At 40.7% G+C, this 15,432-nt stretch overlaps 1 protein-coding gene across 4 annotated transcripts in view; it reads right to left on the reverse strand.

Moving 5' to 3' along the window:
- Positions 1-15,432, reverse strand: part of MET (MET proto-oncogene, receptor tyrosine kinase) — a 97,113-nt gene that overhangs the window by 72,100 nt on the left and 9,581 nt on the right. The window contains exon 1 of one of the 4 annotated variants that reach the window (XM_083399334.1): positions 7,604-7,983. The exons of the other annotated variants lie outside the window; for them this stretch is intronic. The gene's annotated coding sequence lies outside the window, so the exon portion shown is untranslated. Of the gene's footprint in view, positions 1-7,603; positions 7,984-15,432 lie in introns of those variants that run through there. 4 annotated transcript variants of the gene reach the window in all.

Here is a 15,432-nt window from a genome sequence, read left to right on the forward strand (position 1 = left end):
ATTTTAAACTGCTGTAATAGAAGTATGTTCATTTCAGTTAATTTCAGAACGAACCTACCATGCACAAAATAGGTAAGGCACAAATTTTTGGAAAAAATGTGACTGCTATTGTTAAAATGTGGCAAATTTATGAATTTCCACTAGCATCACACCTGGATAGTTCAAGCAGTTGAGCATGAGACTCTTAATCTCTGGGTTGTGAGTTTGAAGCCCACATTGGGCAAGAGATTCCTGCTTTGCAGGGGGTTGGACTAGATGACCCTCATGTTCCCTTCCAGCTCTACAATTCTATGATTCTGTATAGCCCAGTCTTCATTGTATTTTTCCCATCACATAATAACAATATGTAGCAAATACTATTATAGTAATACACGTGTGTGTGTGTGTGTGTGTGTGTGTTTCAGGAGAGTATTTTGTTTTCATACCAAGTGTGAATTTTTAAAAAAATCTTTTATAGTTCTTGACATGCCAAGAGCATTTGGGGGAGATCATTACACCACTGCTTGAGTAATGTGTTTTCTGCATATTCTGCTTATTGACTTTTTTTACTGGGATTAATTGGATTCACTTTTTTTAATTCCCACAGCAATAAGTCACTTTGGGGAGCCTTTAGAATGCACAGGCAGGCAAAAAGCACACTCAGACAAAGAACTGACAAGCTAATTAGGCTAGTGAAGAGCCTAACCTTGCAAATTTCTTCCTTTGTATTCATTCTGATGTGGTTTGCAGAGTAAAAAAAGACTCATATGACTATACGGGCACTAAATGAATTGTGGTTGAAGTGGGTTTTGCACCAGTTTTCAACATTATACTACTGTTAAGTCACACCAAACATTGTTCTATTGATACTTAGGCACAGTTGCTAAGCTAAATTTAGTTTCCCTGGAGGAAAACAATTAAACAATCCAAAAGGAATCATGGCCATATGTTGTTTACAGGATTTCACGGGGAAATGTTATTTAGCTGCAGATGAATAGTATTGTTACCAATATATACAAATGCTCCTAGCAAGCTCAAAGCATTTATTTATTTATTTTTATTTCTAGAAATGTTCAACAAGGCTTTAACAAAGTTAACAAAGAGTCTTACTACGTTAGAAACAGTATCACAGCTTTTGCTTAAAAGATACATTGGCTTGGATCTAAGGAGCGGCTTGCACAAATGGAAGGCACTTCAGTTCACTCAGAAGAGAGAGAGAGAGAGAGAGAGAGAGAGAGAGAGAGAGAGAGATTTCCTCTGATAAACCAGTTCCAGGTATGTCCACTCAGAAGCAAGTCCTCTTGAATTCAATGGGGCTTACTCTCATGTAAGTGCGGCTAGGGCTGCAGCCTTAGTTATACAGCGGTACTTACATGCGCTAACCCAGAAATATTACCTCGGGTTAAGAACTTTGCTTCAGGATGAGAACAGAAATTGTGTGGCTGAACAGTTTCAGGTTAAGAACGGCCCTCCGGAACAAATTAAGTATTTAACCCGAGGTACCACTGTACTCAGAATAGACTCACTGGAATCCATGGACTTAAGTGTGGCTTTGTTGGGCATCATCCACTGTGTTCAACGGGGTGTGCGTAGGAGTGTAGCCTGAAACCCCTGCCATCACATAAACCCTTCCTACATGGCATTGGCTTTTCTGGATAAAGGAATGAGGGTGGGAAAGCCTCATTGTAGAAGCAGTTTTGTGAATACAGTGGTACCTCTAGATACGAATGGGATCCGTTCTGGAGACCCGTTCGCATCTAGAAGCAAATGTAACTAGCGACGGCACGTCTGTGCTCACACACGTCACTTTTCGCCACTTCTGCGCATGCGCATGACGTAATTTTGAGCGTCTGCGCAAGCGGCAAAACCCGGAAGTAATGCGCTCCGTTACTTCCGGGTTGCCGCAGAGCGCAACTCGAACGCGCTCAACCCAAAGCGCATTCAACCCAAGGTATGAATGTACAGCCCATACTTTTAGGATTAATACATATTTTTGTTTTGGATAACTTGTGACAGAATTCAAGAGAAATTGATTTCTAAGAAACTGCTGTGTTCCTTCCAGTGCTTTAGATCAATAAATATTGCATTTCATTTCCCTGTGGCTTGTGCTATTAATCTGTGCAGACAGGAGGTTTTTGCAGAAGTAATATGTGCTGGGCCCTAAACTCTTCAATTTCTCAAAAAGCAGAATTAAACTGTATAGGAAGAAAGGAGATAAGAAAAAAGAAAATACCCAACTCTTTATAAGGTCATGTGAAATACAGTATCAAATTGGTCTACCTAAACAAATCATTTTGATTCAGTCACAGCTGAGCAACTGAGATCTGCTGAATCAGATCTACAATACCAGTGTTGCCAGTGTAGAAGTTTCTCCAGTTTGGATTAAACATAAAAGTCACTAAAAGGAACTTGAAAGAAATCTCTGTTAAGGACAACAGAAGCCTCAAAACTGAACAAGTCAACAGTAAATCTGTTTTTGGCCCGCATGATGTCAGTTTTCTTTCATGGAAGATGCATCGTGTAGTGTGAGTCTTTAGAAATGAGTACTAGCCAGGCACCACAAGTGTGGTAAGAAATGACATGTCATATTACAAGAGGTGCAAATATAAGTGTTGCAGCTGATATCCTGATGATGGAAACTTACGTGGCCTGACTAATATTCATTGCTGCAAATGTGTGGTTTATTTTCTCTCTGCAAGTAAGCAGAATTCCTGCTGACTATCTTATGCCTGTTATTTTATTTAATGTCCTGTTTTAGGTTGCAGATATCTTTGACTCCACTCATAGCATCATGTCCTGTTCTATGATTCTTTAACCACAGAATTGTAGAGTTTTGACCCTGAGGATCATCTAGTCCAACCCACTGCAATGCAGGAATCTTTCACTCAATGTGGGGTTTGAACCCATAACCCTGAAAGTAAGGCTCATGTATCCATATGTGTCAGAAATTGTTCCATTATCCAACAATTTTGCACAGATTAATAGTGGGTGATAATCAACAAAGTCGTAGAGCTGACCCATTGAAATCAATGGAAGTTCGTCGCTTTTAGTAGATCTACTCTGACTCTGACTTAGCTGGACAACATTGGCTATCACGCTGTAAATTGTTTGAAGTGCTTTGGGTTAATCCAACTCTTGTGTGACAATAGCATCTCAGGTAGGAATTTCAGGTTGAATATGTTAATTCTGTTGCAAAGTGTTATCTGACTTTGAAAATTCAGCAGCCACATTGACTCAGAACCAGAAAGCATTAATCTACATACACTAGGTAGGGAACCATTTAGTCTTGGGGGCACATGCCGCTGGTAGGCAGGGTGTCCAGAGGCAAAAGTGGACGGAGTTAACAGATGTGATTCTTCATTTTTGTGTAGCAGGCTACACCCCACCTCCCCACTTCTGCCTCCACACCCTCAGCACCTCCATAGTTCACACATACATTCCAGAAAGGCAAAAAACATAAGAGGGCGATACAGAGCAGGACCATTGAGGGGCCTGGCTTGGGGAGAGTCCCAAGGGAAAGATAAGAGGCTTAGATGTCCAACCTGGGTATTTTGAAAGAGGTATCAATATGAGCTATCTATTCCTCTAACTGCATAAATGCCACATCATCAGCATTATTATTATTATGATGATGATTATTATTATTATTTGATTTTTATTAGGTTTTCCAAAAAAAAAAAAAAAACCTAAAGAAAAAAACAGACAACATAAAAGTGAAATACATAAAAAACTTAAATAAAACATTCTTTACAACTAAACATATTGTCAACTTATCTACTTGCGTTATATCACGCCTCGACTTCCCTCCTTCCCAGTTTCGGTTTTCTTATTGTTTCTTATCATTTACAGTTTCTTCATATTCTTTATATATATATATATATGTCACAAGAGTTAAACTAACCCTGCTGTAGTCCTTAAGCTTCTACAATTGGTTTCTATATATATGACAAATTTACTCCATTCTTCTACAAACTTTATCAGCTTTATTATTAACAAGTTTTTCTACAATACTACCTCTCCCGAACCCTTGAGATAGTGTACCAAAGTTAAAATCAATAACAAATACAATGCAAAAAACTATGCAGTTGAAAATGGGCAGGTATAAAAAAAAATCAACCATATGCTGGAGCTTAGCACCAGCAAAAGCCTGGGTACACAGATCAATTTTAAGAAGATGCCAAAATGTCATCAGCAAAGGCACCAGACTTATTCGATGTGAAGATGGTTCCACAAAAAAAGGTTCACATCAGAGTTAAATATGCAAGTGGGGGAATGAGTCAGGGCTGCCTTCCTTTAAGGCTACCAAGTTCCACTGTGCAGTGCATCATCAAACCCAAGAAACACTGTTTATGCAGCTTTAAACTTATCAAGTCCATAATGAAGTAAAAAGAATGCGTTTGCATCAACATTAAGAATCTAGAATACATTGTGCAACTGAAGAAGTTGGCTGAGGACAACCAGCAAGTTTCTCATGGAAATCAGTTGGTAGCAATAAGAACCATGGTTCTTCGAAGTGTCTAAGATCCACAACCAAATTTGTATTCCTTGTTCCTTAATAGATACATGATGACCATTTCCCAATAACCAGTTATTATAGGAAAGGAAGAAAGAATGATAACTGGAGATAGGAAGAGCAAGAAATAAATTCAGGCAATTGGCCTGCTATTTTTTTTGGGGGGGGGGAGTCATCAACAGTATTGACAATAAGTTACAGTCTTCTTGGCTCATTTGAAAGATCTTTAGTGTATTCTTTTTAAGCTGAGCGGTGGATAAAAACATCAAGTATGCATTCAGAATTTTAGCAGATTACTGGTAAGTAATTCATTTATATGCGCATCCTATTCATAGGTCTAATATATTAGTGTATTTTACAACAGCTTTTCACGGAACAACTGTTTTGCCAGGCTTATATTAACAGGCTCTTAAACACAGGCATCCCTTCTGAAGAAAATATATTATTCCTTTTACTCATTTAACAATAATTTACAGCAAGCAGACTGGAGTGCAGTACAAATCATAGCCTCTCCTTTGTTACCTGCTGTAGTGCTTTAAACCCATAAGAATAAGGGAAGCTCTTGGGCTTGTGTCAGACAACTAGATTTATTTTGCTGCTTCTGGAAGTAGCAGTGATGAGCTAGAATGGCACTACAGGCTTTTAAAAAGATTGTATAAAACGAACCTTCAAAAATATTCACTAGTATTCCAAAAGAATAAAGCAGATCAATAGCTTTGCTTTAAAACCCCCCAAAAACTAAGAATGTGGAATATCAGTCAACATTTGTTGAAGTGTGCTGCTATATGAGCTAAAGGTTGAAGGATCAAGTCCATAATAAGGAAGCTGAAAATGCTCAAAGTGTCCAAAAGAAAGCCTAGGAACCAAAACTTACAAAAGAACACAGATGGAAGTAAAAAGCAGACAATAGGGACTAACATCAATATATGGGTCTGAGCTGACAAGCTCTGCTTTAGGAAATCTAAACGGTAATGCACCTTTAAAAAAAAAAAAAAGAGTTTGCTGCTTGAGAGGAGAATGGACAGCTTGAACAAATAGCATCTCATGACCAGTTTCACATATACTTCAGAGAAACTTAGATTGCTCTGCAGCTCTAAATTATTAGAGTTCCAAAGATCTCAGAAGCTTGCTCTGCAATAACTCAGAGCAGGGCTTTTAGTGTGGCTGCCTGCCCTTGTTCTTCTGAAATAGCTTTCTAAATAAGACAGGCACCCCCTGTCTGTATTCTCCAGAAACGAAGACATTTTTAGTTCTGACAGGCTTTCTTTATGTCTAATTCCTTTGTGACAGTGGTTTAGAAGACAATTAACAGCTTGATGATGATGATGATGATGATTTCAGTTCCCTATGATTAAGAACAGAACAGTGGCTGCCTCATAGGATTACTCAAGGAAAATTTTTAAAATGAGGCTACAATCCATACCCCATGGTCTACAGCAGTGGGGCTCAACAGAGCTGTGCAATCACCATTGCATCCTGAGCCCCACTGATGGCTTTCAACTGTGCCCATGAATGAGCAGAAGAGATTTCTGCTCCCACAACAGGACTCCAGCTCCTCTCCTCCACACTGCAACCCTCCATCTGTTCAAGGTTTTGGGTTGGATGTACATGATGTTGGATTCAAACCTATGACTATTTTTATAACAAAGTCCTTGCTTTTCTTAATAATATCACTAAAAATGGTAGCAGGATTCAATGGTATCCCAGAAGCTTACAAAAACCCTTTGCAGAGCTGAATTTTTAAAACTTGCAGCGTTCACGTTGAGCAACACTTACTAGTTCCGCTTTCGAGGTAATTTTTACCCCAATTGTGAGACTCCTCCAAAATGCCTCAAGCCATAGGAGAACATTACAGCTGATGACCAATTAGTGGACCAATTCACTGGAAGATGTCCAGTGAGGAAGGATCTGACCTCCATTACGGCTTATGGCTATGGTGAGTCCAAAACATATGACTATGATGCTGGTACAGTGGTACCTCAGGTTACATAAGCTTCAGGTTACATACGCTTCAGGTTACAGACTCTGCTAACCCAGAAATAGTGCTTCAGGTTAAGAACTTTGCTTCAGGATGAGAACAGAAATTGGGCTCCGGCGGCGTGGCAGCAGCAAGAGGCCCCATTAGCTAAAGTGGTGCTTCAGGTTAAGAACAGTTTCAGGTTAAGTATGGACCTCCGGAACGAATTAAGTACTTAACCTGAGGTACCACTGTATAGATAATGAGAAGAAAGAAGGTGCTCCAGCAGCTTGAAAGCTAGGCCAGGAAGTAGCAGTTTCTCAAAAAAAAACCCACCACTTAAAAAAAATTATTTCAAATATTTCTAAGCCACTCTTCATTGCCTAAACAATTCTGGAGCAGCTTACATTAAAATCATATACACAACACGCATGAACAACAAAACAGGCAGAGTTCCAGATTAACTGTAACAAGTTAAGGCACGCTGTTGAAAATGCTAAGAAAAACCTGATAACACTGAACACTGAACGAAAGGCAGAGGGAGAAGGAAGAAATTTCCCCTGACTTGCAAGAAAGTTCCCTTGACTTACTTGTCTACAAATCTGGAGCTGTGAAAAGCAGCATTTTTAGTTTTTAAACTAAGACTAAAGGCTGTGTATCTGTGACAAGATGGTCTCCGCACATGCTTCCAAATCACTGGTCGAATCAGTTAGCCTCCCAGCCCCCCACTGACTTGTAGATATTATGCACTTTAACATTGCAGATATTGGCACCAATGAACTCCGTGCTACCTCTTATGAAGAAGCACTCCAGCTTTTGCTATGGTAGCTTGTACCTGAAAAGGGAGGTTCCACTCTGGCCTGGAGAGGCCTCAAGAAAGATTCCATTACAGGAAGCCAGGTATACATGCTCCAAAGCAAACTGAATTGCAACACCCATTGATGAATGTCCCTCCCTTATCATTTGCAAATCTAAATCAAGCAAAAGAATGTCAGACTCCTAGAATACATGCATTAAGCCAAAGATAGTATCAGCTAATCACCACTCCTTCCAGATTACCCCGCCCCCATGATCACTATCCAAATAAATTTCAATAGCCTGAGGCTCCTTCCAGAACAGCCCAAATATATGTTAATCTCTTTACTCCATCTCACCTGGACAGCAGAAGATGCCTATCTGGAAGCCATTTCGCAAATGTTTTGGACAAGCTTTTCCTGGTTGGCACCATGTGAAGATTTGTAACACCCATCCACCAACAGGAAGACAAGGCTTTGCAATATTTGTCTTTATGTTAATTTTTAACCTCAACTTGAGCATCAAGAGGTAGCGGTTTCCAATTCAGCGGTTAGGAATCTTTGAATACCCAAGTTGCCTCAAACCTTATGCCCAGGAACTTTCCCGCAGGCTCCCCCCTTTTCTCCTTTTTCTCCATTCTTTCTATATCCCTTTTTTGCTGCTGAACAGGAACCCTCACCTCCAACACACTAGCACACACACACCACCTTACACAACAAGGACAAGTATCAAATCTCCCTGCCCCACTGCAAACCGATTAGCTGATAAAGCCCTCCTTCCCATATCCCTCATTTTCTACCCAATCAGGTTCCTCTTCTGAGAGACCTGCTCTCTTTCTTCCCTTTGCTATGCCCATTTCTTCCTCCTTCGCTGTTTCACCTTCAAGCCCCATTTCCTCACTATGCATACCCACATACTGCAAAAACAGACTCGTTTTACTCTCAGTCATTGACCCCAAGGTCTCCCACCAGCTTTCTTCTGATTTTCCCCAAAGGGAAATTCCTCTGACAACCTCCCCTTCTCTTTCTGAAAACAAGCAGCTGTAATCAGCACCAATTTTCCCTTCCCAATGCCATCTTCACCCCTTCAGCCAACATCCTTCCCTCCCTTCTTTTCTCCTGACCACATCCTAGTTCTCCCATGCCTGCAGAGGCATTCTTTAGAACAGGCATCCCCAACCTTCGGCCCTCCAGATGTTTTGGACTACAATTCCCATCATCCCTGACCACTGGTCCTGTTGGCTGGGGATCATGAGAGTTGTAGGCCAAAACATCTGGAGGGCTGCAGGTTGGGGGTGCCTGCTTTAGAATAAGTTCTAAAACTTGTACTGGATTTAAATTCCTTTAAACTGAGCCTGTTGTTAGTGTGCTATTTATCTTTAGTAGAAAAGAAAGGGGGGGCAGCTAATTTCCTTTTGATATGATATCTTTACTTTTGCTTTATCTCTTGTCTGTGCTAATCCTTGAGGTACCAGACTCTCAATGTCAAAAAATAATAATAATAAATCACAAGAATTGTGTGAGAGAATTTGACACTTGTGTGCAAACTACACTTTTAATAATGAACTACAAAAGTTCTCATTAATGTACAATGTTTTAACTTGCAAGTCACCACCTCCATTTTTAAGGGTTTTCTTGGGGAATATTTGGCGCAAAAATCTGACTGCTGTGCATAGTTGATGATACGACCCCCTACAAAAATGATTAAAACTCTAATTAAGATTATAGCCATTTCTAATGGAACAGAAGTAAAGATGTGAATAGGCTTTTTAATAATAATAATAATAATAAAAAAATACTACTACTTGCTGAACAACCTTGTTGAGCACAAGGCACCACTGTTTTGCCTTCCAGGTGTTGACATTGTCAATTACTACGGCCATTCATCTGTCTCACAGCTCACCTCATTCTTGGCATGATGCTATCTCTAGTACAATTAATGGAGACTACCATGTTTCCTCTTGGCCACAGTTTATCCAAGGACCATCACATTTGTAATGAATCCCTATTGTTATATGCATCATCATAAATCCATTAAAGCCCACTTGCGTCTTGGAACATATTGCTTGGAAAAGCCACATGTTTAGGGTGTAGGGTTGCTTTTGAAAGGTGGGGTTGTTTTCATTCCATTCAGATAGGATTTATGTTGGGTGGGATCAGTTTCTTATACTTAAAAAACCCCAGCCAAATAAATGGACATTGTTTGGAACAGCTACCACCTAGGAAACATGGTCTCGTTTGGAAAATGCAGTTGTTTCCACTGCTAATGCAGCCATTTGTCCTGCATTTTTGCAAATGCCATAGCCACCTAGTGGGCAATGTCTTGGCCACCCTAAAGATGGCATGCCTCCCATCCACACACACAAACACACATCATACAAGTTTGCCCTTTTAAAAAGACTGCATTTCTTTATAGAGGCCCATCGTACAACTGCTGTTTCTGGAACCTTTTGCAAAGGCAAAATACCCCAGTACCACTGTCTTCTCTCAGCATTCCAACATTATGGGTCAAATGTTGGACCCACCATTCTTCACCATTTGACGCACCAAGCTCATTTTGACCAAGCCACTCCCAACAGCCAACGTGCCTAATAATAATATTAATGATAATTTATTATTTATACCCCGCCCATCTGGCAGGGCCTCCCAAGCCACTCTGGGCGGCTCCCAACAGGATATTAAAAACACAATAAAACATCAAACATTAAAAACTTCCCTAAACAGGGCTGCCTTCAGATGCTTTCTAAAAGTCTGATAGTTGTTTATTTCTTTGACATCTGATGGGAGGGCATTCCACAGGGTGGGTGCCACGCCACTACCCAGAAGTCCCTCTGCCTGGTTCCCTGCAACCTCACTTCTCGCAGTGAGGGAACTGCCAGAAGCCCCTCGGCGCTGGACTTCAGTGTCTGGGCAGAACGATGGGGGTGAGACACTCCTTATCCCCGGCGAAGTCACAGACAGGGTTGCAAAGTTCTTTGCAAGGTGCTTTGAAGCATCCACTGTCAGCTGGTTGTCAGGGTGTGAGTGCCCTGCACAACCAAAGCCCCAGTAACCAGCTGGGATTAGCTGCACTAGGAACTCCACAGTGCATCCAAATGGGCTAGAGGAAACTACTTGGATTCAAAACACTTCCTCCAGCATTTTGCATATAAGCTGCTTCCTCTTGACATAAAACAGTTCTGTTTTTAAATTGCTTTCTCTGGCCAGGGCAAAATACTCAGGGTTTTTTTAGGAGCATTGTCCTCTCTGTAGAGAGGTCAAAGCGGCTCCCTGTAACTGACAATCAGCTGACCACTGTAGTTAAAGGGGTCCCCTTTTGGCACATTCTGTCTTCAAAGGAGGTTGCTGGAACTGCAGAACAGCAGTTACAGCAACCTCTTGAGTCCTTTGACGGATGTCAGTCACCTGATGTCATTATCATGCCAGGTGATTTGACAGTGGATGCTCCCATCCAACTATCCAAGTTGTCCAGTGGAAGTGGGGAAGACAAGTCTCTGACTCACTGGCTGGATCCAGTTCTCTACCCATTTGTTGTTGTCGTTTAGTCGTGTCCGACTCTTCATGACCCCATGGACCAGAGCACGCCAGGCACTCCTGTCTTCCACTGCCTCCCGCAGTTTGGTCAAACTCATGTTGGTAGCTTCGAGAACACTGTCCAACCATCTTATCCTCTGTTGTCCCCTTCTCCTTGTGCCCTCCATCTTTCCCAACATCAGGGTCTTTTCCAGGGAGTCTTCTCTTCTCATGGGGTGGCCAAAGTATTGGAGCCTCAGCTTCAGGATCTGTCCTTCCAGTGAGCACTCAGGGCTGATTTCCTTCAGAATGGATAGGTTTGATCTTCTTGCAGTCCATGGGACTCTCAAGAGTCTCCTCCAGCACCATAATTCAAAAGCATCAATTCTTCGGCAATCAGCCTTCTTTATGGTCCAGCTCTCACTTCCATACATCACTACTGGGAAAACCATAGCTTTAAGTATACGCTCTACCCATTTACATAAGGTTAATTACATGTACCAATTGTTATCTGACCTTCCTTCAAGCAGCTCAGAGCTTTGTACACAGTGTGCCTTCCCACTGTGTCTTCAGGGTAGTCAAATACTTTTTGCTGCATGAAGTGAACCCTACATGACGCCCAATAGGGCCAACGCTTTAAAAAGTATTGCTGCATAGATAGCTCAGTTGGTTAGAGCTTGGTGCTGATAACACCATGGTTACAGGTTTGATCACTGTACAGGACAGCTTCATATTCCTGCATTGCAGGGGGTTGGACTAGATGATCCTCAGGACACCTTCCAGCTCTACAATTCTTTGACCCTTCAAACACCAGTTCCTGCTTTCACTCATTCTCCTCCTCTGCCTCCTTGGGAACCACTAAAGTACAGAATGGAAAGGCTGACTCTGTCTCCAGACTTCCACTAAAGCTATGCGCCAGCCATGAAACTGGGTCTACCCCTAAAACTGGGTCTACCCCTAAAAACAGTAAACTTTAAAAACAAATAAAAAAGCACATGCATAAAAGCTTTTAATTTTCAAAATAATGTCCACGGTCTCTTTCAGTAGGGTCACACATGCTTTCAGTGGGACATGCCTTTATTTGCTCCGTGAACCATTCCGAGAAGTCAGGAAGCAATTCATAAATCAAGGAAAAGTTGGTGAAATCAAGTTACAATCTCCTTGCTGCCAAAGTGACAAAAACTGAACAAGCCATCTGCCTGCATAATATCTGAACACAAGCCATTGCTTCTCAACTTTAAAACACCCAGTATCTTGGGTATAATATATTAACATGTCTAATAACCGCAAATCATCTCAGAGCATTACTAAATGTTACCACGTGTCTATATAATTTAATATTTTTTTAATTTAAAAAGTCCTAAACATTACTCCAGTGAACAGGCAGGGCTTTGCAGGTTTGCCAAAGGTCCAATAAATTCTAGGCCAGCTGGAAGATCTTTATCAGCATTTTATCAGGAAGAACAAGTGACTTACTCAAGAATTTCTCACCAGATTTTCTGCAGCTAGCACTACAAGGCAAAAAACACATTCCAGAAGATAGCAAGAAGTGAACTCATTATTTGTTGTTAGTTGATAGTTATGCAAAATGGTCAGTTGTGAATAATCATAAAATCAGTTGTGAATTTGGCAGCTATTTATTTATTCAAGATTGTTTAATACTGTTTAATTGGAATGTAAAACGTTTCTTAAAAATAAGGATAAAATCAAATGTTAAAAGCAAGTTCATCAGCTTCTGTTTCTTGCCTAGGTTACATGAATGGGATCAGGAAACAGATCCATTTAATTGCCAGTACTTTCGAATCTCTTTCTTAGATTTGAATACCCATCTGATTAAGAATTACTCACTTAAATATTTTATTTTAACTCCTTCCGTAGGACAGAATGTACCTTCCTGGGGGAAATTCTGAATTACAACATACCTGAAGACTTCTACGAAAAAATGTTTTGAAAATGATTCAAAGACAAAGGCTTGTTTGGGCAAATTCTTCTCTTTTTTGTTACCAGTATGGGAATTCCAAATAAAAATATTCAGGGCTGGCTTTATGTGTGACATTTGTTTCTGTGAAAGAAAAAGCATTTATCGGTATGTTGTCCCTGAATTGTGCCACAAGCAATTGCCAAAGATCAAACAGCAGTATTGGCTGTCCAGTCTTTGCACTTGCAGCACCCTAAATCCATTAGCTACCCTTCAAACATAACTGTGTACACATCTACCACCCCCTAAAAACCCCAGCTATCACAGGGTTTGTTTGTCTCCAGGTAGGTCAGCTCTTGAGGTACAATTCTAAGTATACCTAACTTAAGTTCTATTATAATCAATGGGATTTATTTTCAAATGTGCTCCAAGCTGAGGAATCATGACATCACTGCACTGTGGCCAGAGGTGCTGCCAGGTTTGAGGGAGCCCTGGACCAGATGACTTGCATCTCCCTTCCTGTGGCCACTCTGCTTGCCTGAAGGCCCTGATGTCATGGAGGAGAATGGAAAGAACAAAGTAAACTCCTGGCTGGATGCCACTTATGGTGGAGTGACTCTTGCCATGCTAGGATTTGAGGTTTTTAGATTCACTAAGCAGTGCAGAGAAGAGTGAGTAGGCAGATTGTCCAAAATAAAGGGTGTGTGGCAGGAAGAGATGTAGGAACTAGGAATTCATATGAACACACAAGGGAAACTTCACTATGAGACTCAGCAAGCCACAGATCCAGAGTTAAAGAGAAGCCACGAGACTCCAAGACATGGATCTAATACAGTGGTACCTCGGGTTAAGTACTTAATTTGTTCCGGAGGTCCGTACTTAACCTGAAACTGTTCTTAACCTGAAGACCACTTTAGCTAATGGGGCCTCCTGCTGCTGCCGCACCACCGGAGCCCAATTTCTGTTCTCATCCTGAAGCAAAGTTCTTAACCTGAAGCACTATTTCTGGGTTAGCGGAGCCTGTAACCTGAAGCGTATGTAACCTGAAGCATATATAACCTGAGGTACCACTTTATGTAATTTCAGCCAGGCTCCCTTTTGCCAGAACATGCCATGTTGCATGTGGCAGCTAACTATTCAATTTAACCATTTTGAGATTAAGGAATTTTAACAAAAGTTCACTTGGGAAGGAAGGCTTGTTCAGCCGCAGCACACACACAAAAACAGGAAACATCTACAATAAGAAGGTATTTGTCTTCCTACAATGGAACATAAAGATGTGTCATCCAGTTTTCAGACACAAAACAGCTATTTCTAAGTAACACATTACAGAGAGGCAGGATTATATTAGGTTTTCGTTGCATTTCATGGCCAGTTAAAACTTGCACAAAGGGGGGGAAAACAAACAAATGTAACCTATTCAACTCAGTGCAGAGCTCTTAATCAGCAGGCAACTGGAGCTCAGGGGATGGAAATCAATTTTCAGAAGGCAAAGAGTAACAACTGCAGATTTAATCAAATTGCATTTGCAATTCCGTACTATTCTCAATATTTCTAAAAGCAATGAGCTCAATGGCAAAGAATGAATTTCAATAAATGTCACGTATCTAGTTGCTAGGCTTAATTCTTAAAATTTATAGGTCTGGATCAACTTATCTGAAGGAAAAATGTTTCTGGGGCACTTTGTGCTGCTTAAATAGGGTAAATATTCATGTAAAGGATGAACACAGGACGAACACAAAAGTTTGGTGCATATAAGTGAAACTTCAATGAGGAGAAAGAAAAGACAATGCAAAGAAGTATAAAGCAACCATAAAAATGTTGGTGGGACCAATATACAATATGAAAATTGTGACAATTAAAAAGAACACTTCTTCACATTTTTTTGTGCTTCACGAGAGCTAAAATTCAATAAGCATAAACACACAAAACATATTTATATTACAGATTTGCATGGGAAGAACAATTTTCTAAGACTTTCACAGCCAAGGGTACAAGCCAAAGCTGGAAAAACATAGAATCATAGAATCATAGAGTTGGAAGAGACCACAAGGGCCATCGAGTCCAACCCCCTGCCAAGCAGGAAACACCATATTTCACACTCCTAGCTGGTATCGCAGCCAAATTTTAGGATGTGAAGTTCCGGGGTCCTCTGTAAGACCCTGTCTCCTTAGAGGTCACTGGATAAAATGTTCAATAGGCCCACCAAGTTCAGACTTTCCTTAACATTCCTTAAAGCAGTCTGCTACCAACATATACTGATCCACAGAGAGCAGGAGAATCTTTACTCAAGTGCATAATTCAAAGTCAGCAGAAGTGGAGAAATCTCCTAATCCAGAATCTTGAACACCATAATTTAAATACCAGTAAATATCATTATTTATAGCAGAGCTGGAACAAGCAGCCATTTGGTAAGTAAAAAATAGCTTTAATATCATGAACTAGAAGAAATGGTTGCCTTTAAAAAAAAAAAAGGCCCTTACTCCCTGTCTTATGTCTCATTCTCCACGATCACTCTAACTCAGCCTATTGAGTGCCCTCCAAATGTTTTGGATCAGACAACTGGTAAACAGTAATTTGGGGAAGACTTCTATAACTCTTGCATGGCCCACCATTCCATGACATTTCCCTGCTTTGAGTCATTCTTCTATCCATCCTGTTAGAGAAGACTGGTAGTTCTTTAGGCATTGATATAACCCCTTTTCTATAGCCAGAATATGCTGAGGAAGTCTCCTAGGAAATCCATGTGGGTGGTGGC

Source organism: Podarcis tiliguerta (genome assembly GCF_965153285.1).
Source record: "Podarcis tiliguerta genome assembly, chromosome: 10".
NCBI classification, from domain to species: Eukaryota; Metazoa; Chordata; class Lepidosauria; order Squamata; family Lacertidae; genus Podarcis; species Podarcis tiliguerta.